The sequence below is a fragment of the Mytilus californianus genome, unplaced genomic scaffold (assembly GCF_021869535.1).
Source record: "Mytilus californianus isolate M0D057914Y unplaced genomic scaffold, xbMytCali1.0.p SCAF_6, whole genome shotgun sequence".
Lineage (NCBI taxonomy): Eukaryota > Metazoa > Mollusca > Bivalvia > Mytilida > Mytilidae > Mytilus > Mytilus californianus.
In genome coordinates this window covers 34,878,413-34,902,021 of record NW_026262712.1, presented here as the reverse complement: position 1 = coordinate 34,902,021, position 23,609 = coordinate 34,878,413, and the positions used below count along the sequence as shown (strand labels likewise).

Here is a 23,609-nt window from a genome sequence, read left to right as displayed (position 1 = left end):
CACAATAAAAACTGAAACGCAAAAACGCACAAACGCATAAAGATGTTTATTCAGGACAATAATTTATATACAAAAAAACAGCAGAAATATATATGAACTACCACCAATGAAGGTTGTAAAATACTATAGGTGATACTTAATGCTTTACGTAATGTTCTTTTTATCTTTTTTGTTTGTCGTTAAGAGCAAAAATTGCACAAAAATAAAGGAATCATCCTTTAACGAAAACAACTCTTGAAAAGTCATCGGCTATTCGTTGATGGCTAAAGGCTATTCATTTCTGAAATCTAAATTCTGTTTTGCTGTTCTGAGTGTTCAAGATGTTACATGCAGCTAGAATATTGGTAAAAACAATTGAAAAACATACTGCTCTGTATAAAATGTACACAAAAGTAAACGAATGAAAGCCGCTGGAACGCAGTCCAGGACTCGGATAAGCACATTTAAAAAAATGACAGCTTACATGAACTGAGTGCCACTAAAAGTCCAACACTTGCTTTTTCAAAAATTAAAATCTTTAAAAAAAATTGAATATGAAAATTTACAATTCAAACAATTGATCGATATCAACATGATCAAACAAAAATGTTTCATTATCATTTTTCGGCTACAATGGGTATATGAAACATCCAATGTCGAATTATCAATATAGAGTCCTAATAAAGAATGTTTCTGTCATGTTGTGCAACGAAATCTCTACAGCACGTTGTAATGACAACACTAAATGTTTAATAGGATCCCGCGAAAAGCCAGACTTTGGTCCACGAAGGTAGCAAATTGTCTGTGTGACCATCGCTGACGGCTTTTGGTACACATAAGATGTTTGTTGGTTAACAGATATTTTTTACGCCGGACGGCCATTAAAATATCACCAAGGAAAGGTCGCCGTGCTCTTTATTAATTTCCACGCAAACTGATATAGCTCCAAAGGTTTTACCATGAACACCAATGGATACTCGTGTCAATTAGAAAGCCACGCGGAATCAATATCGGAGATGTTTAAGACAAATGCATCGGTCCTGCTGAGCGTTTGTTGCTTTATGTCTCCCAGGATATGGCCTATCATTAAAAGATCCCTTTTGCGCAATTCAATAATGTAATTTAAATATACCTTCATGTGCTACTTTAAGAGATAAAAGGGGTAAAAATTTCGTTTTTTTTGACATTTCTATCCTTTTGATAGACACACCTAACTTTTTTATTTCAACAGATAAACGCAAGCGGATTTTTGTACAAAAATTATGAAAATATTCTTTACTCATCTCTTAGTATGTTCATCAATTCTTTGAAAATAGTTAATGTTTAACAAAATTTCAGAATCTTAGGAAAAACGGCATTTTTGCGATATATTTATCAAATTTTAAAAAATCAATGTTCACTTTTTCATTAAAATTGGTACATGTACCAATAAACTTTATACGTAATCAAACATAATGCAATTTTAAAAGAGAGGGGTCCATGTACTCGTTTTTAAGTTAAATCAGTTTAAATCACACAAAAAACCCATTCATTTCCCGATATGTCACAGTTTGACCTCGCGAAAATTACGTTTTACGTTAGCAACGCCATTACCTCCCCTGTAATTGTATTGTATGCCCTTAATGACAGAGGGTAGTCGTGAAAGTATGGATTACTTGTACAATTCATTCAAACGTTTATAACATTTAAAACAATAAGAGGGGTTTGTATGTTTAAGAACACATATTAATGTCATATAATTTTCACAATTCTTTTCTTCAGGCCAATTTGACTATACGTTTTGACTTTTAAGGAAAGATTCCTCTGAAAGTGGTACAAAAGACACTTTTCTAAATGTATTCACCGTGTTTTTACACATCAGGAAGATGTATTTTTCTTTCATTAAAACTTTTTTATCAGAATTTTTTATTTCTTACGTTTTGTATTTTAATCTATACAGTAATGCAAATACCGTATAGCGGAAAGTTTGACTTCAGTCTTATTGACTAAAAAATCAGAAGACATCAGAAATTTCATGCAAATCCAATGGTTTCGTGTAAAACTTGTGTGGTATATTTGTACATTAGATGACTATCCAGTAAAGCCAATAATCAAAAGAGTGATCATTATAAACCAGTTTTCGCTCGGCTTTTAACAGTGGATAAATCCCATACCACAGAAAAAAACTCGCTCAAGCCCTGGAATGATTGATATTTAACGCTAATGGCATTTTCTGAATTTGCAACCACGAGTTCGTTAGTTTATGCGTGAAAATCGTAACAATACTTGTATCTACATATTTTCAAAGTTTTTTTTGTTTCAAGGGCCATAACTAAGACAACAAATCAGTAGTCTGAAACGAATTCAAAAATAAATTAAACAACTCAAATTAATTAAATAAGTAATAATTATGCCTCGATACAAAATAGATGTAAAATTGACATTTCAAAGCAATTATTTATTTCAAGTCCTTCAACTTTGGCAAAAATTTCTTAATCTGAATGAAATTGAAGGATGCTATGCATTTTCTCAGGATAAAACCATACATACTGTTACAAGCTTACAGATAGATAAGGAAAATGGAAATTCTAAGGTTTCAAGCAGAAATGTTCCATCTAAAGAGGGAGGCGAAGGATACCACGGGGGCATTGAAACTCAGAAGTCGAAAATGAAATGACAACGCCATGGCTAAAAAAGAAAAAGACAAACACACAAACAATTTAAGTACAAAAAACATAACATACTGAGCAAAACTGGGGCTGATCTCAGGTGCTCAGGAAGGGTAACATGTATAACCCCGCCACATTCTGTATGTATGTTTTCTGTCCCAAGTCAGGAGCCTGTAATTCAGTGGTTGGTGTTTGTTGCTGTTGTTTTTCGTTATTTTTTTGTACGATAATTAGGCCGTTAGTTTTTCGTTTAAATTTTTTTACATTTGTGATTTCGGGGACTTTTATAGCTGACTATGCGGTACGGGCTTTGTTCATTGTTGAAGGCCGTACGGTGACCTATAGCTGTTAATTTCTGTTTCATTTGGTCTCTTGTGGAGAGTTGTCTCATTGGCAATCATAACACATCTTCTTTTTTAAAAGAAATTCCTGCTACACACGTGGCACTCAATGTGTTGCTCATGTTAGTACAAACCCGGTAACAATAATTCGGTAGGCCACATTCAGGGAAAAGTGGGCGAGATTGTAGTTAAGACATTTGAAACCTATCCGCTATACATCATCTGTGAAACAGATATTCCATAACGGTCAACCAACTCTTTATCGCGTCCGTAAAACCTACGAGGGGGAGATTTCAACTTCACCACTTGGAACTCTTGGTTTAACAGCTTCTATGTGAGCAGCAACCCTCTATCAAAGAAATCATGATTGGAAAATTGGTATTATTGTCGGCAAAACAGTCTTGAAGAAAATGGGTCAACAAAATAAGTCAAGTTGACCGATTAGTAAAAGTATCTGAAAAACTTGACTATCACAATATTGATCAAGGTCAAACAGACGTCTGATGTTCAGTCGTTTGTTGATGTGGTTCATATGTGTTTCTCGTTTCTCGTTTAATATATAGATTAGACCGTTCGTTTTCCCCTTTGAATGGTTTTACACACGTCATTTTGGGGGCCCTTTATAGCTTGCTGTTCGGTGTGAGCCAAGGCTCCGTGTTGAAGACTGTACTTTGACCTATAATGGTTTACTTTTACAAACTGTGACTTGGATGAGAGAGTCGTCTCATTAGCACTCATACCACATCTTCTTATATCTATTCTAACGCTATCTTTACGGTTTTTAGGTTTATGCATTATAAATGATGCCGATGATTTTCACGTTTTTGATTGTCTATGAGGTGAAGATTTCTGCTCCGCGTTGAGTGTCGTACGGTGTCATGTAGTCTCTATCATCAAAGACATTTGGTCTCTTGTAAAAAATGGTTTTATTGGCAATCTTACCAATTATTCTAAGTTCCATATTTTATTTTTAATCGACCGTCACTGATGAATCCTTTGTAGGGAAACGCGAGTTTGGAGAATACAGTTATACATCTGCATGGTATCTTTCATGAATGTTTTAATTATTATCCGAGATACAGACCTATAACCACCAATACTAAAAATTGACCAATGAACTATGAAACTGAGGTCAAGGTCAGATTGCCACTTCTTGTCGGATATGTAAATCATACATAAATTAAATCTAGCTTATGTCGAGAACTCATGATTGATCGATGAATGACGAAAGTAAGGGCAGTGTCAGTTTACATGCAATTAGACGTCTATATATTGCAATTATCCAATACAACCAATATTGTCCACCTATTGTATTTATTATCTAAGCTACCACACTCATTAAGACAAACAAATAAACCATAAAAATGTATTAAATTTCAGACATACTATTTGCGAATAGTATGTTCACGTTACAATCATTTCAGAAAATATACTTGGTCTACTATGAGATTATTAAAAAAAAAACACCAAAATCTCATGAAAAATAAGCATCGAACAAAAGCACATGAAAATAAGGTCAATGTTAGATGAACCCCATTCAATATTCTAGTAAAAATAACAAGCCCTGTATGCGCTAATTGTAATTGACCCATTGCTTAAAAAGCATCAGAAAAAAAAACCGAATCATAAAAATAGAACATTGACAAAAAGTTAGTTGAATGAAACCTACCGGTTGGACATGTGCACCATACAATCAGCCTATACACAAACGAAACAACGAAAATTAAATCAAGGACAATTGAAAATAATGTCATTGAAACATAAAGTTTTAGTATGCAAAATTTGAAGCATTCGGATCTTCTTCACATCTGAAATAAAAGAAATATATACCAAAAGATAATGACGTCGAACTTGCATACCTATATTTTGTATTATGTTGCGCTCTTCTCAGGCGAAACTAAATGTATGTCAAAATTATAAATGCTCATAATAACGATCTTCTAAAACTTTTCCAATGAATCATTTTAAACGTATGTGAGCGGTAAATTCAGAACATATTGATCATTCTAGATGGAGAGTTGTTTCATTGGCACTCATACCACATCTTATATCTTATATCTAGTGAAAGAAACGAATATTACATGTACAAATCATTTATAAAGTGAGTATGGTCTGTATTTAACTCCAAAAAGGGCATGGTGTTTCGAAGTTCAAGGTGAAACTTGCAACAAATATACCCATTTTTATATCGGACATAAAGCAAAATCAGCGGACAAAAAGCAAAACGGACAAAAAGCAACGGACAAAAAGCAAAAGTGTCGGACAAAAAGCAAAATTATAGGACAAAAAGCAAAACGGACAAAAAGCAACGGACAAAAAGCAAAAGTGTCGGACAAAAAGCAAAATTATCGGACAAAAAGCAAAAGAGGACAAAAAGGAAATTGCGGACAAAAAGCACCGTATCAAACGTTTCCGCATCCTTTTGTTAAATGCAATATTAGTGAAAACTGTCTTAATAATTTGTAAATCAATGAAATATCTGACAAATCATACGTATTTAACGTTTGTAACTCATGTTATCTAGTTTGTTGATCCAAAGTGTAATTTTGGTACAGGTTAATGGAAATAATATTTGATCCGTTTATATCTCTAAGAATATTTCTTAAAATTTCAATAATAACCGGCGAATTTCTGAAAAAAAACCGTTATATGTGTTACTGCAAGAACAATACAATGAATACTTTATTGCGATACTTCATCAATGTTCTTTTTCGTTGTTGTTTTCAACTATACTTCATCTATATTATGCTCAACTTCTTTGGAGCAGGATCTGCATAACTTTCCGGAGCACCATCAATTACCACCAGTGGAGTTTGTGTTGCTCTGCCATTTTTTTTTTGTTAGTAGTGTTTTGTAAACTTTTTTGCTTTATTTTGTTTTTTTTCTAAATGCATAAAAACGTATATAAGTCTTAGAAAAAACAGATAAGTACATTCGATAATGTTTCTACTAGTTATCATACCTATCAATTGACTATTTATGTTTTGTCCCTAATGTCAATTTTAAACAATTTAATAAATATCAAATGCATGTATATTTGATATAAGAATTGATATCATGTACTCTCCCAAATTTCTTTCTGATAGGGTATATTCTGTGGATGTGTGTCTACAAGGCTGAAATGAAAGGCACTATATATCTTAGACCGTATAAGCGGGTTTGAAAATTACACAAGCTAAAAAAAAAAAAAAAAAAAAAATTGACAACAACTGTATTTTTGACAATGGAATAAATAACAATTTGAAGTATATGAATTTTGTGAAATGCATGGAAATTTCCAAAAATTGATGGAAGCTGGAAGGTGCTGTCATTTCTTAATACTATTGACAGAAACCATATTTGATTAAATGTTGCTATTTTGAATTTTATTTAAGGCGAAGTATACGTAATTGCACGCCTCTAGCGGAACTTGGGATAAAAAACGTACGTCGTTAGTTACGCAAGTTATCTCCCCTACTCCAAGAACGGGAAATGGGCACATGAAAGAGAAATGACTTCGTGCGGTCTATCATGAATCCAAACAAGTATCCCGTGCTTCCTCAAAACTTAAAAAAAAAAAAAAAATATCAGAATGACTCCAATTAGAAATATGAGTATACTATTGTGAGTTAGTCTGTCTATATTACCACTGTTTATGTTTCTGACACGCAGGAGGAGCAAGTACACAATACGACTCGTGTTTATTTCAACAACAAGTAAAAACGCCTAAACAACAAAACTATAACCAAATAAATAAATAAACCATTGACAATTTCTACTTCTAGTCGTATCAAACTCGTTAAAATCAAATCAAAATTGACCCCCACAATATTATTTGAAAAATCATAGTTTTGAATGAAATTCACATTGTAGCGTAAAATTGTAGATAACGAATTATTGCATGTGAATTTGTATGGTGAACTATAGAAAGACGTTGGCATGTCTCGTTTTTTATGCAATTGATAATTTTAGGATAATTTATATTTATGTGAAACGTATAAAAGATACTACGGAGTAATCGACCACTAGTGCAACATTTATAACATGAACATGTACAAGTCGAAGAACAAAGCTAACAGCCAAAAAAAAAAAACCCTAAAAAACCAACATGCATCAGATTCCATCCACAAAACATTACACAGAAACTAAGAATTGAGCACTATAACATTTATCCCAGAATAAGTAAGATCTATATCATCCAAATCTCAGTTCTGCAAAAATAAACAGGTGTCTTCTATTCCATCCGCAAATTTTAGGGAAAGTAAAATCTAAATTTAGAACCATGGTTGAAACTGAAACTACACATGTATCATGATAAAAATAGAACAGTCATGGTGTTATTTCTTGATCAAATTCCAATTTCGAAGGGATAGCGAAATTTGTATTTCTTTTGTTGTCCTTAAATATGTCATTCATAAGTATTGAATTTTGAAGTAAAAATTTTCTTCTCAAGTCTCAATATTGAAGATTATGATAGAATAGAGTATAAGAGTATAAGGTAGGGAAGAAGGGGGAGAGTTTAGAAAATAATGTTACAATTTTTGGGCCTTTTATAACCGACTATATGTTATGGATTTTTGTCAATGATGAAGGCCGTATGGTTGCCTATTATAATTGCTTACATCCACTACAGTCAGTAACGAAGATAGCTGGGGTGTCTAAATGTTCGACGATAGATTATTCGTAAACTTCTGTAAAAGACTTCTCGGTCAATGAAATTTCAAATTTCAATATAAGAACCGATCGATGGCTCACGGACCTTGATTTTTCGTAATAGTACATTGAAATTAACGACATTTGGGGTATTTTGTTTTGTGTATATAGGGGAAACTTAAGTTTTCCTTATTGAAGAAACATTAAACGATAGAATTGGCTTAAATTCGATGAGAGAATTGCTTTTCATTAATACTGAAATATCAAAAAAAAAAAAAAAAACAATACAATAGGGGGTCACGGGCCTTATTATCTTAACAATCAAAAACATTATTGATAGTTCAATCTTTAAATTTCAAGTTTTATGTATTTTGTTGTATATTGAATGATACTTGGTAAAATGTTTTTAAAACAATAAAGTATTTTTGCAACATGACCAGAACGGACGCTCAGATAAAAAAAAACCCTATCTACCTTAAACTGTGGCAGATAGTTGTCTCATTTCTAATCATACCACATATCCTTATTTTTATATTATATTAAAAAAAATCAATTCATTTACGTTAGATACAGGCACAATTTGTATTATTTATATACATTAGGTAAACTCATATAGTATAACATAATGAACAGTCTCCTTGCCAACTTCCGAAGCAAGGTTGTCGGTTCTCCGAACTTTCCCGAAGTCCTGAGTTTATTGCCGACTTTATGAGTTTCGGTCCTTGCTTGGAAGTTGTCTCCTTGCATTACTGGATACATTCTAATAAAATTACACTAGGTACATTTTTAGCACCATACTGTATGGATACATCCGTACATTTATAGCATTACACCAGTACATTTATAGCATAAAACTATACACTATACAATACGGCTATAGCATTACAATATACACAATGCTAAGGCATAACACAAGCAATGATCTGTGCAACGGGAAGTTATATATATAAAAAAAACTCCGATCTGTTTTATTTAGCTGAAATTCATATGCGGGTTCTTCTTTTGACGTTATTACAGCAAATCACAAGATAATATGCATATGCGATTTCTTATATTTTGGGAGTCGTACATCATGTACATGTGGATATTAAACAAATAATGGTACAAGAAATTATTTCCCTTGTTACTGAAACTCCAGCAACCATTATATCATGCTTTGTCATGTAGTTAAAGAAAAGGGAAAGCGATCGAGATAGTAAATTTAAAAATAAATTTGCAGAGTTGTGTCACGTGCACATGTGTGATCCTGACAAATAGAATGGGTTTTGTACGCAATACCTCGAATAGCATAGGAAATACTGAAAATGAAAAGAAGCAGAAAATTATATTTACCTTTTTTTCAAAAACAAACACACAGAAATAAGATTTAAAGGGCACTAGCTGTCAAATTCATGTTCACCGATTTGACTCAAATTCTCATATTTGATTTATAACAAAGTAAAACATTTATCCAAATTATGAAAAGTCTAAAATAAACAATATACCGGACATGGGCTCGATGATATGTAGCTTCGTTTCGTGTGTACTTTAGTCTAGACGCCATCTAATTAACTGTCGAGTTGACCCCCGAAGACCTCCGATTGCCATATAAGCTATATAAACATAAATATAGATATAATAGATATCAGATTCGTGCATTTGATTTTTCTACGTCTGTTTAATTTCATATCATAGATTTAAAATATATGTTAATCATCGTTTTTACCTGTATAAGTATTAGATACTATACAAAGGTAACAAAGAAACAGGCCGGTAACAAACGTTGCCGGATAGTTTTTCTGCACGAGTAGTCAGGTGAAGGTCCGAGGCGATAGCCGAGGACCTTGACCTGACTACAAGTGCAGAAGATATGTGAAATTTAAATTAAAAATCTGTGGAGTAGTTAATTCCGTTCACTTCGCCTTAACATGCACTAGTTTTTGCAGTTAAAAGTCAAATCTGCAGACTAGATTGACTTATTTGGTGTTGATTTTTGAATAAGGAAAAAACACCTCAGGTATATTGGGATGAAATGGTAGTAAAGGATGATTTTTACTATGTTTACGTTCATTAAGTTCATTGTTTGAATATTTGTTCCATATTTGTTTGTTGCCATTATATCGAACATAGTTATTTAATACGCATATGTCGTAGGGACTTAATTGTTCAAAGTGAAAATAACATGATAACAACGCACTAATGCGTTGAATAATAAAACAAACATTTCGAAATGTATACATTATCTATTGTAATGTCATATCTTGAAGTGGACATTAATTTCTTGTACTTCAATAACTAACACGTCGAGTTACCTGAAAAAGAAACAATGTATATTCACACTTTTTTTAATATAGCATATTGTGCTTTATCACTGTTATTATATTGTTAGCGATAAATTCGATGCATGATAATAATCTTTATAAGTTTTCGTACCGGAAAGTGAAACTTAATTGGTTACACAGAAAAACAAGCAAACATCTTATAAAAGGCATGTCATTGAATAAATAGAGTATCAAATTTATACAAAATACAAACAAAAATATATGGGGAAGTAATAATGAACATACAAAAGGTGATAAATTGATCATGAAGATATGATTATGGTAAAACCTTCCTAAATAAAATCTTTAACGTCTTCAAACCTTCTAATAAATATTTTTAAGACATGTTAAATGGTTTCCAAAGCTTTTTCCTTGCTGTTGAATTTAACTCCCAATAAGTATCATGCACATTGCTAACAATTTGTAAGACGTTTACAGTTGAATATATTGTGGGTTGACTATATGAATCATTGTTTTGTCTACTGTGTTGTCCTTGTTTCGATACGTCAAACCTAGCTTTTCTACAAGCTTGTGTCTTAAAGTAACGTCAAATGATCCAATAGAGGTGAAAGAGGCGATACTTGATTTTGCAAATAAACGTTTAAGGGTTAAGAAAAAGAAACAAATGGCAAGGAAACAAAAATAGTCCAAAGATACATGGTGTTATAAAAAGAAATGAACATGAATATAATATTTGAAAGAAATGTACCAAAATGACATAAACATAAAATCATTTCACTGACTGAACAGAAATTAGCTAACAGGAAAGAGAATTATTCACGTCAAAAATATAATAGCAGACTTGTTTTTGTACTGTTATGAATCACAGTTTATGACCAAATTCAGTAAAGACCCGTCTAAATTGCATTTAATTGATAAATTCAACAAAACTTACCATTAACTTGATGATATTTTTTCGTTTAATAATCAAAATATTTTCTAAATATACTGCCGAAATTAACCCAAAGGAACTCACTTAAAATAAATCAAATTTAAACGGAAATAACTGTCCTTTTCTAGATTTAGATATATCGGTATTACACGGGAAACTCCACACTAAAATTTATGACAAAAGGAACGATTTTTCGTTCTTTATTGTTAATTTTCACTTTTTGGATGGTGATGTTCCTTTGGCACCATCTTACGGTGTTTATATCGTTCGCTATGCCCGTGTTTGTTGTGACGTTTTTAATTGTATCGAACGTAATCTATGTATTACTGGTAAATTATTAAGCCAGGAATTTCATTACCACAAATTAAGAAAACTCATTTCAAACGGGATAGCACATCCTCATTTTTACGGAGGTGTTGTTAGCCGTGCCTGGAAATTTAGAAACGATCCTGGTAAACTTATCGATCCTTTAAATAAACTTATTCTAAAGGTTACCAATTCAACACTGTAATTAGATCATTGAATATTGTTTTTATTGGTATTAATATTGATTTTGTTATCAGTAAATTCAAACTTAATATTATTGGTATATACATATACACATTCATTGATCTACAATCTGTCGATACCTGTATCTTGGCATTGCACAAGGTCATGTTTTTCTCTGACTGTTTATGACGTCTTTACACTAAATCCATTTGATGTTGGATGTGTACTGATTACTAATTTAGTCTTAGATGCATGATGTTTTGTATTAGTTGTTATCGGCTTTGAACAACTGTCAGTAACTGCGAGTACTCTCAGATGTGTACTTAGTGTCCTTTTGTTGTTGGGATATACAAATACCTTTCCACGTCACCTCTGTGTTTTTGTTAGATGTATTTCTATTTGTATCCATCAAATGAGTTAAGCCTTTTTCAACTGATTTTTATAGTTAGCTCTTTCGTTGTACTGTTACACCCTGTCCCAGGTCAGGGGGAGGGTTGGGATCCCGCTTACTTGTTCAACCCCGCCATATTCTGTATGTATGTGCCTGTCCCAAGTCAAGAGCCTGTAGGTCAGTGGTTGTCGTTTGTTGATATGTTACATATTTGTTTTTCGTTCATTTTTTGTACATAAATTATGCCGTTAGTTTTCTCGTTTGCATTGTTTTACATTTTCATTTCGAGGCCTTTTATAGCTGACTATGTGGTATGGGATTTGCTCATTGTTGAAGACCGTACGGTGACCTATAGTTGTTAATTTCTGTGTCATTTGGTCCCTTGTGGAGAGTTGTCTCATTGGCAATCATAATACAATACAAATGTAATGCTCCACATCAAGATAATTCGTTTCATCAATAGATATAGATGATAGGAAATATTTACACTCTAGAAAATATCAGTATTAAAAATTGATATTGCTTTTGAGGTACCTATTTTTTTTTTCAATTTTAAGTTGTTTCTAATTAACCATGTTTCGACTTCTCAATCATTGTGAAGTATGTACTAGAATTATCACGTTTACGACCAAATAATACTAGCTTTATTTACGTACTGGGAAGACAACAGAACTCTGCGTAATAACAATCTGCATGCGATCTGTAATCTTTATAGAATCCAATCGGACAATAACTACGTCCACATTTACCTCCATGTTCTTCACAAGCGCACCCAGAACCTGTAACGCACATAATGAGTAGTGAATTATGATGAATTTGAAGTTATGAGGAGATTTCTTTACAGATAAAGGACAATTTTAGTAGCTGAAGTGCCATGTCTTTTGAAATGTTTTGTGTTTATGACTTGTTGTTATAAATTCAAGATTTATCATCAAATAAAGATGATTAACTGAGATCTCTAAATCTGGTTCTTTTTTTCATTTCTGGTTTTATTACATATTACATATAACATATAACACTATGCGATGAATATTTTATCTCTTTTCTTCGAATTTTGTATGCATGTTCAATGTAAATATCTATGATATATGTGTTATAAATTCAGGATTGATCATCAAATAAAGATGTTAAACTGAGAACCCTAAATCTGGTTCTTTTTCCTTTCTGTTTTTTATTATACATTAGATATAACACTATGCGATGAATATTTTATCTCTTTTCGAATTTGTCATCATGTTCAATGTAAATATCTATTCTATATGTACTTATGCAGTATTTTTCAGCAAAAATGATTATAAAAATGATTATGCAATTTTTAAATAATTATAACTCACATGTTCCACACAAGATCATTAATAGACAAGCAACAAATATCATATGTCCTTGCTTCATGATCAGTTGATTAAGTCCTTAAAATATAAAGTATTTCTGTATTTTTACTGTTTTTGTTTCGACTCTATATGTCAAAATATGTCGCAGATATTATATTTAGCAGTTGTACTCGAAAATATTGGTAGATGAAGCATTCATAAAATATAGAATTCTAGAAGCCTTTGCACGGTTTAATACTTCAATTATTTGTGAAGATGTGGTTCATTGATAGTCTCCGATGATAAAATGCAATCAACAGCAAAAAAGTGTATGATTAAAAAAAATTTATTATAGATTTACAATTTTGAAATTACTAAAGTCAATGTTAAAACTCGGTTTGCAAATGTCTCAGGAATTGTTGACCAGTGTTATTGTTGTTGGTTTTTTTTATATAGGTATTTGTTTCCAAATATTTAAGAGCAATTCTCTGTAACCACCAACCATTTTATATAGGGGGGTCGGCACGCATAATCACCGATTTTCATGAAACTTCGCCAAAACATGTGATCATGTAAGAAAGTAAGAAAAATGCCCCCAAAATATTGCTAGGCCATGGTTTCCATGGCAACCAAGTGAATGAGACTTCCCGCAAATTTTGAGGAATTTAGCATCGAAAATACAACTACTTTGCAGTCATTCATAATGAAAACCAGGTTTTATTTATTGATATTTGTGAATAGTTTTCAGAAACATGAAACTTAACAAACAAAATAGCAATGTAATATATAAAAATTATTTTTGCTGAATATTGTCACAACCGCATAAGCAGAGGTCATTTTTCATTGTAGTTGAGTAGACAAATTTCACACATTTTGCATGAACAAAATAGGCATTTTTGCATCCACCTCCATTCAAGCTGTGGTTATGAATTAAAAGTATCAATGTTTCTTATCAATAAATTATAACAAAATGTTTGGGATATTGGGTTCTAGGATGGTTGCTATGGAAACAAAAATGTGTCATTTTTGCCTTTTTACCTCTAAAATGAGGCCATGTTATTAAAATAATCCACAAAAAGTAATAATTATTGAATGACTATGATGTGCAAACTATTGGAAATTAAATTACCATAAGTTTGTCCAGAGGTCAAAGGTCAATGATGACCTTGAACTTTGACCTTGTGTATATTAATTGAATTTTGAAAGGAAATCTAATAGAAAGAGGCATACTATACATGGAGAAAATGTTCAGGACGTTTTAAGCAACTATTTTATTAACATATGAAAAAAAAAGAGTCAAGGTCATGTCAAAAGTGCTTAGCAACCAACCTTATTTGATAAAAAAAGTACCTAGTAACCTTACATGATTTCATTCAGGACTATATAAACTATTACATAGACCTAACTTAAAAGGTGGGGGAGGGGGTTGTCATCACATTAGTTTTAAAGAATCATTTATTTGAAGTGTAAAAATGCCTAGCAACCATTCATTTGTGTTAATAAAGTGCCTAGCAACCATCTATTTATATTGAAAAAGTGCATAGTAACTATTTATTTATTTAGAAAAACTGCGCAGCAACAATATATTTATTTAGCTTTCATTTGGACAAAAATCCGAAAAAAATAATGTTAAACATGCAGTTTTCTTTAAGAACACATGTCTAATCCAGAATAGTAAATAATACAGCAAATTCAATTTCATGAAACATGATTACACATTCAAATATAAAAATTTAAAAGATGTCGTCCGATGAGACAACTTTCTAGAAGACAACCAAATGTTATTTTTAAGACAGGTTCTTTGAATCTACAAGAAGAAGAGAAAAGGAATATAACTGCTAAGAGATCGACGAGTTTATTTTTTTGGATGGGATTGGCTTTTCGAGCTTAGACAAAATATTCATTTACAATGACACATTTTTGTTTCCATAGCAACCATCCTAGAACCCAAAATCCCAAACATTTTGTTATAATTTATTGATTAGAAACATTGATACACCCCGGTTTTTTTATTTCAAATCGTTTGTGGCTGATGTGCATCTGAATGTACAGAAAATTCGTTTTCAGCATGTTTTGTGCAATATTATTGATCTTCAGATCAAGACACTATCACATTCATTTCCTTAAACATCCATTATCCCCATCACAAAATATAAAATGATCTTTCCTAACTAATAGAACTACCCTGCATCCGCTCATTGCTATGTTTGTATTTCAACAGTGGAAGATTAAAAAAAAATATTAAAAAAATACGTTGTGTGTTTAGCAATAGTTATTTTTTAATAGAGCCACAGAGCCAATTGAGATTTACTCATAACATTGGGCTAGTCGTCGTTAACTTTAAAAAAAAATTCTCCTCTGGAATTAATAATCGAACAGACTAGGCCAATCAGGATCCCTTTTTGGCCCCAAAATATAGAATTATTACAAATTTGGTTAAAAATGTAAACTTTAACGCTATTCATAAGAAAGTGGAATGCATTTGTTACATAAATATGAGTCGTCTATGACAACACAATGGACACGCGTCAGATACTTGAATTATTATGTCATGCAAAAATACTGAAATTTTAGCATTTGTGCTAATTGTAAGATGGTTTTTGTCTTGAATGGAAGTGGTGGCACTTGTGTTAAATCTTAATATTAGAATAACAATATTGTATGTAATGAAAATGCATTACATATATACAGTCTGCCAAAAGTTAAGCACCACCTAAATATAACTGGCAGTATTTTTTTTAACCATTTCGAAACAAATATTTATGTTTGGTGTTATGCATTACCTATAACATACACTAAGAGAATTAATTACGACAAAAAAAAAAATAAACTCCGATAAACACGCCAAGCAATTTTTTATTAAAGGTCATCTGCACTTTTTCGAATACACTGTTTCGATGCCTTTAAATCATCTTCCTACTGTCCCGCTCACAGGTGAAATTTAACCTTCACCAAGTTACTGTGAAATATGGCAAGGGATAAGTTATATGGGACTGAACCTTGACAAGGAGCACTAGTTGCATAGGTAACCATACCAATGTTAAACACACCGTCATTGTCAGATTTTTACAACGTCATGTTGACACAGGAACTGTAAATGATAGACCAAGGTCCGGAAGACCCCGTTTAACTACCGATCGTGATGACAGACTCCTTATTGGTTGTGCTGAAGCCAACCCATTTACTCCTGCCCCACAACTTAGACACCACTGGCGTCAAGATGGTCATATTAGTGTTCGAACATTGGTCCGTCGACTTCATAGAGGCTACCTAAGAGCACGTCGTGTTGTCAAGAGACCTGCCCTAACAGCCAGGCACCGTATAATCAGGTTTCAAAGGGTTAATGACCATCGACGCTGGAACATGAGAAGCTGGAAAAATATTCATTGGTCAAATGAGAGTCAAGTTTCTGTTACGACCAATAGACGGCAGAATACGAGTTTGTCGTGGAAATAAAACTGCTAATGACCAAAACAACATTTGCCCAACGACTGCATACGTTGCTGGTGGTGTTACTGTATGGGGTTTCTTCTCATACTGTTGTAAGGTGGGTATGCATATTCTGCAGGGTAACATGAACGGACAGACATACAGGGATTTGGTGCTTAAAAATTTTGTAGTCCCTCATTTTGATAATTTCACTTGCTTTAAGACCCTTGTGCATGTACGACAATGCTAGACCACACAGGGCAAGGATTGTAACCGAGTACAAAGTGTACAAAGAGCAAGAAGCCATTGACACTATCTTTTGGCCTTCCATGTCTCCAGACATGAACCCTATCGAACATGTCTGGGATGCCATTGGCAGAAATCTCAATCGCAGATATCCATCTATGCAAAATCTTAGCGATTTAAGAAGCCCAATTGTTGCTGAATGGAATACATTTGCTCAACTAAAGTTCAGAAGGCTTGTACAGAGTATGAGACTCCGTGTTATGGAACTGTACCAGAAGAGAGGGTGTTACACATCCTATTGACTCAAATATTGACATTAAATTTGCCGAACATACCAAAGATTATTTGTAGAGACTTTTAATGATATTGGGTGATTAATTGTTGTAAAAAAATAAAATCACAGTGAAACTTAAATTCCGTTTCTGATTTGTGTAATTTTCACTATTTCTATGAACGCAAATTTCAAATGCATAGAACCTGCATAGGTGAACAAACGTAAGTCTACGGTTTGTTTATGGTATATGTTAGCAAAATTGCTACATGATAATTTTCTCTTTTTCGAGAATTAACTGATTTTTTTAAATGAAAAAAATTTCGATGCAATAAAACTAGGTGGTGCTTAACTTTTGGCTTAACTGTATATAAATGTTGAGACTGAAAATGAATTTGGCAACTTCCATTTTAGACAAAAAAAAAACATCCTCAAAATGAAATTTAATAGCAAATTTAATAGATTTTCATATTTGAACTTGAATTCTAGCATTTGTAATGACCAAATCAGTTCAAATCTTTAACACAAACTGATTGATTCAAGTGAAGTACACACTTAAGTGTCTAAAATGTAACTTATCTTTTACCGGACTTCTCCTTAAACCAGATTTGGACACAGTTATCATTAGGGTATGTACTTAAAATGTATCCCATGATGGCTGTCATGGCTTAGATAGAATATAGGAGTAAAATGCAAGTTTAAATTGTCTATCATCATGAAAATTGTTATAACTAGAAGCATTAAGTTTTACCCTTGTATATCTGTATGTACGTACGTACGTCCGTCCGTACATCCCAGAGTTGGTTTCCGTTCTCTAACTTTAGTTTGCCTCAACCAAATGTTATCAAACTTTGCACAATGCTTATTACAACAAAACACAGATCAAGTTCGAAATTGGGTGGCATCACTTTTACAGTTTAGGAGTTATGCCCCTCTATAAACAAACAAAATGCTGAATTTTTCGTTTCCGTCCTCTCATTTGAGTTTACCTCAACCAAATGATATATACATATACATTGCTTATTGCTACATAATACAGATCAATTTCGAAATTAGGTGGCGTCACTTTTACCGTTTTGGAGTGAATTAATGCTCCTTTATAAACATAATAATTGCTGAATTTTTCGTTTCCGTTCTCTAACTGTTGTTTGCCTCAACCAAATGATATGAAACTTAACCACAATGCGTATTACCTCAAAAAACAGATCAAGTTCGAAATTGGGTGTAATCAACTTTACAGGTTTGGAGTTACGTCCCTTTATAAACTTAAAAATTGCTGAATTTTTCATTATCTTTCTCTAATTTTAGTTTGCCTCACCCAAATGTTGTTAAACTTGTATACAATGCTTATTGCCACATAATACAGATCAATTTCGAAATTGGGTGGCGTCACTTTTACCGTTTGGAGTAATATGCCTTTATAAACATAATAATTGCTAATTGTTTCGTTTCCGTTCTCTCACTTTAGTTTGCTTCAACCAAATGTTATGAAACTAATACACAATTCTTATTACCACATAATACAGATCATGTTTGAAATTCAATGGCTTTTCTTTTATCATTCTTGAGCTATGTCCGTTTATAAACATTAAATTTGCTAATTTTTTCGTTTCATTCTCTTACTTTAGTTTGCTTCAACCAAATGTTTTCAAACTTATACACAATGTTTATAATATTACCACAAAATGCAAATCAAGTTTGAAATTTGGGGGTGTCACTTTTACAGTTCTAGAGTTAGTTTTGTTTACAAATGGAAAAATTGCTGAATTTTTCGTTTCTGTTCTCTAACTGAAGTTAGCCTCAACTAAATGTTATGAGACTTATACACATTGTCTTTTATCACAAAACTCAGATCAAGTACAAATTTGGCTAGCGTCACTTTTACAATTCTTTAGTTATGTCCCTTTATAACTTCATAAATATGATATGCAAGCGGGGGCATCATCTGTTTTCCACGGACACATTCCCCATTTATGTTTTGTCTTTTTTGCCTATTATCTTGAAAACAATAAAAGAGAAAGAGAAACATTTGATTTAATAGATTATCAGCAGCACCAGATCTTGTTTGTTTTAATCGTCAGCTGATTTTTATCGGAGTTATTGCCCTTAAAAGACTTTTTTTTGTGTGCGTTTTTGCCTAATATCAAAAATACCATATTATAGCAGAAGGAAACTTATCAGCAAGACACGATTACAAATAATTTAACATGGTTAAATTCGTTTGACAACCCCTAATTAGAGTAAATACCTTTTTAAAGACGATTTGGGGTAACAATCGTCATTTATTATTAAGGGAGCTACCATTTGATTTTTATGGGGGTGGGGGCTAGGATGAAAAATGTTGTCCTGCCTTTTTATTTTTCCCTTTATTCGGTCCTACCTTTTTATTTTTCACTCTAATCGGTCCTTCCTTTTTTTTTTAGTTTATTCTGTCTTTTTTTTTACATAAATTGTCCTCCTGCCTTTTTTCTTTGGCAAATAATCTCATCCTGCCTTTTCATCCTAGCTCCCCCCCCCCCCCCCCCCCCCCATAAAAATCAAATGGTAGCTCCCTAACATAAATATGTCAATATAGAATATAGAATAATATATATGTATAGCTACAAGAGTAGGTAAACAAGTCTAACATACTTGGGATAAGGAAACAAGAAAAATTGCTGTTATTTGAATTTGTCTCCTTTAGTATTCATTTAAGGGCAAAACGCAAAATTTAGAATATGTTGATTTAATTATTAGTCTTGTTGGTAATTTTTGCTATTAAATTGTTCATTTATCCATACAAGTTTCAATAGATATAATGATTTGTTATATTACTTTCTATCCATGTATCCAGTTTCAAGATTAAGAACATTAAAGTAAAACAGGAGGCCCCTGGGAAACGCTATTATGATTCAACTGGTATTTATTTGTGAAATTGATAAAACACATTGGAAAAAGCAGCATTTGTAATTCAAGTAAGAACAGGAGACAAAGTAGCTGGCGATTAACTGAAATGTACATGAGTAAACTCATGTATGTGAATTATTTAAGAAACACAATTACTGTTCTTAAAAGAAATTTGAGAGTCTAATTGGAAGAATGAATTACAACTTTAGTTTCAAAATTTCAGAATTTTTACCGAAAGCACCAATACAAGGGTGGTTGTTAATGCATTTTCTAGTTATATGAGAATGGCTGGTAAAGTTTATGTTAATAATATTGACCCCTTAATTTTTAATTAGGATCTATATTTTAGTTCGTATTAATCTAAACCCAACTTTATATGGTTGCTAGGTACTTTTATATCAAGTAAGGGTCGTTGCTTAGAACTTAAAACATGACCTTGACCTCTGGCATTTTGCTTTCTTACCAAATAAAAGCAAAATTTGGTCTAAACTCTTTTTCTAAATACTTTTTGGGTTTATTTGTTACAATACTTAACAAAATTAAATAAAAAAGACTGAAGGTCAAAGTCAAGGTCATCAATAAGCTTTGACCTTTAGGACAACTTTAAGGTCATCGAATGCACAATTTGTCCCAAGTGATTTTTATTTTGTATATGTCACTGTTTTAAAGCTATTTCAATAACAATGTCAAAATTCTTTTTCAAAATACCAAAAATTACATTTTTATGTTCCCATAGCAACCACCCTAGCAACTAATTTCCCAAACCTTTATTGATAAATTATCCCTAGGCAACAGTGATAGTTTACATTTTTTATCTTTGTATAATTGGTTGTGGATGCAAAAGTGTAAAATTATGCCATGCAAAATGCCTATAATTTGCCTTCTTGAATACATTGAAAACTCCACTATTTAAATCAGTGCTGCCCCCTACTTCCCCTTTTGTCAGAAATAGTTTTTATCTTTCATCTCACTCATGAAATGTTATATTTTAATGAACAAAAGTCAAAATATTCATAAAACTTGAAATGTGTGCATGATTACTGCTTAAAATGCGTCATTTTTGTTCGTCAAAATATGCATTTTTGAGGCAAAATCCAAGGGGACCCGTTACTATGGCAACGGGGGCATAAACAAATTTTTTGTCAACATAATTCTTCTTTGTTTATCGATAGCTACCAATAAACCAAATTTCAAGAAAATCTAAGACTATGAGTGCCGCAACATGGTTGGTGGTTACAGAGAATTGCTGTTAATGCGTTTGGCTTCTAATACATTAGTCATAAATTGTGCAATATGAAAGTTATAATACCAACACGCTGTAGGCACAATTAAATTGGTATGCCATGTTTGTATGATAACGACAAGATTAACGGCGCTGTGAGCACACTCTCATAACTGAAGGCACTGATCGTCATAAACCCAGTATTTTAGTGTGCAAACATAGTTCACATAATACATGTTAAACGTTTCTATAACTGAATTTAAATTTATTCATCAAAGTAATTGTAAAATTAACCCAGGTTTAAAAATTATTAAGCCTGTTGAGCCGAGATCATTTCATTGATGCATTAGATGATGTGGATACACGTTTGCGTATGCATCAAGATCACCCAAAGACACTAGATGATGCAGTTAAGTTGGATGTTGAGCTCGAGGCATTTTATATCGCGGATAAACAGAGTGACAAACCTTCAAGTATTCGAAATTTTGCAAATTCGGAAAGTTCAGAAGTGTCTGGTCAAATTGAAACACTGACTGATATGGTAGAAGAACTTTGACGTGAGCTTCAGTTTCGTAAGCGCGATATGTGTCAACAGAGACGCTGATTTAACAACAATAACAACAAGACGGAAAAAAAAGGATGTTGGACTTGTGGCGAGACAAGTCATATTAGAAGAAATTGTCCTAATGATGACAAAAGTAACAGAAATTATCAACAAAAAGACAGAGTAATAACCGTTCGTATAGCAAGTGGCGATAGAGGAATGTATAGTCCTGGTAAATTTCAAGGTACAAACGTTCAATGTTTAGTAGATACAGGTGCAAATGTGACAATTTTGAACGATAAGGTATACAATTTTCTGTCCGAAAACAAAGTGGTGTTGCGTCCAACACATACAAACATGAAACTTGCCGACGGTAAACCACTTAAAGTTAAAGCAATAGGTAAAATGGACGATGTGTGGGTAGCTGATATAGATGAAGATATAGACTGTATTATCGGCTTTGACTTCATGAAACAAACATGTGTTGCATTCATGTGGCCAACAATACAATGACTGTTTGTCTTTTTATCTTTGGCCATGACGTTGTCAGTTTGTTTTCGATCTATGAGTTTGACTGTCCCTCTGGTATCTTTCGTCCCTCTTCTTTAATAAAGAAGAGATATCATGTGCAGTATTAAATACACAGGGTGTGCGATGTTGTCGAGTTGCTGTGTCAAAGACAACAATTATTCCGCCTGGTGTCGAGCAGATTATTCCTGGGAAAGTTATTGATATTGGTTATGCTCCAGAATGTAGCATATTAGTAGCTTCAGATAAATTTGTGGAGAAACATCAGCTCCTGTTGGCTAAAACAGTAGTTAATTCATCATCAAATGCCGTTCCGATTCAAGTTTTGAACGCAACAGATAAGTCTGTTAAAGTGTATAAAAAAACTTCTGAAACGCCATGTGAAACAGTAACATTACTTAACGAGTCAGCTTGTTCTCTAGATTTGTCAAAAGAAGATATTCCAGAACATTTATCTAGTTTATCATGTTTATACACAAACAGTATTAGCGACTTGTTTTACCGTATTCAAAATTCAGAACCAGCAAAATCAAGTGTTGTTCATTACAACAGATCTGGACTAAAACCGTATTTTGGAGATTTTGACAATTGCCTAATTAAAACTGTAAGTCAAAAAGACACGGAGTCTAACGCTACCGCAATCAAAGAAAATAACACCGAGTCTGACACTGAATTAAGTGAAAATGAACAGTGCAATTTGTCTAATTTTCCAACTGAAAATGTTGAATACAGTCGCATACAACGTGTTGTAAAGCGTCCACCCAACATATTCGTTCCTGATTCGAACTTTTATTGAACTTTATAAACTATGAACATTTAAAATGAACATTGAAATGAACATTGCATGTTTTCATGATTATGATTGGATTATTTTATTCATTTTATTGTTACAATGTTGAAATTGATTTTTGATACATTTTGATTTTTCCACGTATATTTTATTGCGTGTTGTTGTTTAATTTTTGAAAGTGGTCTTCCATACTTTAATAAGTTAAAGTTGTTTTTTTTTTAATTTTTTTTTACATGTGAGACCCATGTTTTTCAAAGAGGGAGGTTATGTAATATTCTAATGTTTTGTAAATATTGACCTCTAGTTGATTTGGCTTTATAACTGTTTATTCGTGTACAGAGAAAATTAATAACGCAATGCTAATTTGAAAACCGGCTAATTTTATTATCTGCAGTTAAAGCTGAACTTTCAGATGTAATTAAGACAAGTAACAATGTAGGGTAATAAAATTAATTATGCCTATTTGTTTTGTCTAGAGAGAAAGTAATTAAACTCTCTGATAAAGGTCAGTTGGTCAAGATACTGGAGAAGGTGTATCAGCTGTGATACTGTAAGGATGGAATTTTCCTTGAAGTCTTGAATCAGAATAACGGTCACGTTACAATATTATATAAACAAGTCTAAATTGAAAACAACGTTCAAACCTATGATTGCGTTGGATAAAAATAGCAATTTTCATACGTGTGCATGCAAAATAAATTTTTCGGTAGA

General features: G+C 32.5%; 1 long non-coding RNA gene across 3 annotated transcripts in view; it reads right to left on the bottom strand.

Moving 5' to 3' along the window:
* Nucleotides 1-23,609, bottom strand: part of LOC127705342 (uncharacterized) — a 67,222-nt gene that overhangs the window by 29,855 nt on the left and 13,758 nt on the right. For 2 of the 3 annotated variants that reach the window (XR_007983839.1, XR_007983838.1), the window contains exons 2-4: nucleotides 13,007-13,081; nucleotides 12,329-12,451; nucleotides 9,803-9,891 (exon numbers count right to left, since the gene is read on the bottom strand). This is a non-coding gene — a long non-coding RNA (uncharacterized LOC127705342). Of the gene's footprint in view, nucleotides 1-9,802; nucleotides 9,892-12,328; nucleotides 12,452-13,006; nucleotides 13,082-23,609 lie in introns of those variants that run through there. The other variant, XR_007983840.1, reaches the window with a different exon arrangement.